The sequence below is a fragment of the Rhinopithecus roxellana genome, unplaced genomic scaffold (genome assembly GCF_007565055.1).
Source record: "Rhinopithecus roxellana isolate Shanxi Qingling unplaced genomic scaffold, ASM756505v1 contig3682, whole genome shotgun sequence".
In the NCBI taxonomy this organism is placed as follows: Eukaryota; Metazoa; Chordata; class Mammalia; order Primates; family Cercopithecidae; genus Rhinopithecus; species Rhinopithecus roxellana.
The window spans coordinates 18,307-20,450 of record NW_022142653.1 but is presented as its reverse complement, the minus strand read 5'-3'; the positions used below and the strand labels follow the sequence as shown (position 1 = coordinate 20,450).

At 42.8% G+C, this 2,144-nt stretch overlaps 1 pseudogene; it reads right to left on the bottom strand.

Annotated features, from left to right (window-relative positions):
- Positions 1-299: 299 nt before the first annotated feature.
- LOC104676856 lies at positions 300-1,930 on the bottom strand (annotated as a pseudogene).
- Between the last annotated feature and the right edge of the window lie 214 nt (positions 1,931-2,144).

Sequence of the window (2,144 nt, the reverse complement as noted above, 5' to 3'; positions counted from 1 at the left end):
CAAATTAGAGCTTGCAAGAACAGTCTAGTACCCACCAGTCTGCTTTTATACTTGGGCTTATGTGTGTATAAAATAATCACATTAGTTCAAGGAAATGTTTTGTTAATTCTTTTAAAGTTACAGCGCTTAAAAATTGCCATGATAATTTAAAGACATAGCTTGGACATTTCCAGATCTGCTTCCAAGCCTTCACCTTGGGTGAAGTTGTTTTGTGCTATGAAGATGGATTCGGGCATCTTGCACCTCATGATGTATTTGATTCGGCTTAGTTCTTGGGTCCTGAGCAGACAGACTGACAATTAAAACTCATGAATTTTATTTTCAACATACTTTACCATGGATTCTACCCCTTGGGCTGAGCCCCAGATCTTCCTCAGCACCTCACACTCTCTCTCATTGGCCTTTTCCAACTCCATCTTAATATTACAGCGAACAAGGGTCTTACATTTTTAGCACGATTGCATTATATAAGGAAAGCTTCCTAATTTGAATCATAACCTCCTCGGTGAAAGTTCCAGTCAAGAACACTTGAGAGACCAGGCCCTTGGCACACGCCTCCCGTGCTGTCAGTTTTCGCCCAGCAATTAACATTTCATTGGCAGATGCTTCACCCATGATTTTTGGAAATGTAACAGTAGAACATGCATCTGGACTCTGTCCAAAGGTCATATAAGGGGTTTGGAACCACGCCTTTTCAGTTGCCCACACTAGATCGCAAAGTGGCAGCATGGAAGCACCAAGTCCAATGGCAGGGCCATTGACTGATACAACAATAGGCTTTTTAAACTGAATAAAAGTATTCACAAAGTTCTTGATGGTGTTCACCATTTCAAAGCTTGCTCTGTTTCTGTCATTCCTTAAGTGCTTCACAAAATACCCAAAATCAAGACCACAGCAAAAGACACTTCCAGCTGCACTGAACAACACAAGCTTGCTGTCATCTGCAGCAGCCCTATTCAGAGCATTCACTATTTCTTTAATTACTTCTGTATTCAGTGCTTTTTTTTTTCGATCTGGTTGATAGCAATATCTGGGTGAATCCATCCTCTTCATCCTCCTTCTTCACTACAATGTCTCTGTATGTGCTGGCACTCTCTGTTAGCCTTATGGTGAAGCACATTTTCTTGACAAAAGACTGGTCTCTGCCATCATCAGTAACATGTCCTTTGCCACCTTTCACTCTTGGAACTGATGTACGTGTGTCTGTTGTTCCAGTGGCTGCTATTGGGTCTATTAATATCACTATAGCTTTTTGGGGAGCTGAGTCTGTGGCCATGGAAGCAGTAACTGAGCCAGACATCTGAGACATTAGTGGCTGTAGCAGGGTCTTGTCCTCTATTCCAGCCTGTTCTGCACTGGGACCTGACAAAGGGTCCCTGACTGGTTTCCCTTCTGTCACCTTGAAGTCCACCAGGTCCTGCTGATCTACTGCAATAGGGTCCAGTTTCTTGAGTTCCTCACAGCTGCTCACAGTTTTCTTGTTGTCAACAGGACTGTCAGTTGCAAATGTCTTGAGAGTTGAATTTACTAACATCATATCCTTTACATCAGTGAGAAGTGAAGCTGCCTTTCTCCTAACATTCTTGCTGGCAGCAAATAACTGACTGCTTTTGGATCCGTGTTGTTTGCCAGTCACTAGCATTTTAGGAGAGCTCTTAGTATAGTCCGCTTTGGTAGATCTGGAAGTTCTTCTTCTGGCATTGTTTGAACAAATTCTACTTGTCCTGGTCCATTCTAGTTTTTTCTGTTTCTCAGTCTGTCGTCTATTAAAATCATGTATACATTTTTCACAGTTCATGAGGTGATGTTCAGGTTCCCAAGTGTCATCCTGTTTGTCATAACCTTTCCACCAAACCAAATACACTGTATTCCCATTTTTGTCTTGTCTTTTGTCAACAATTGTTTCAACCTCAAACTCCTGGGAAGCCATGAAGAAAGACACAGGGTTGGAGCAGTTGCTGTGCCAACTTTGTTTCAGTTGCCTCTCCACCTCACCACTTCTTTCTGCCTCCAGTGCTTCACCAGGTTCTGCGTATGGATGAGTCCCTAGTGGAACAGCTTAGGTTTTGTCTCATGGTGCATGATAGCTTGCTTGGTAGCCTCAGAGAAGTGTAGTTAAATCCACAGCCCCTATCCTCTTCTGT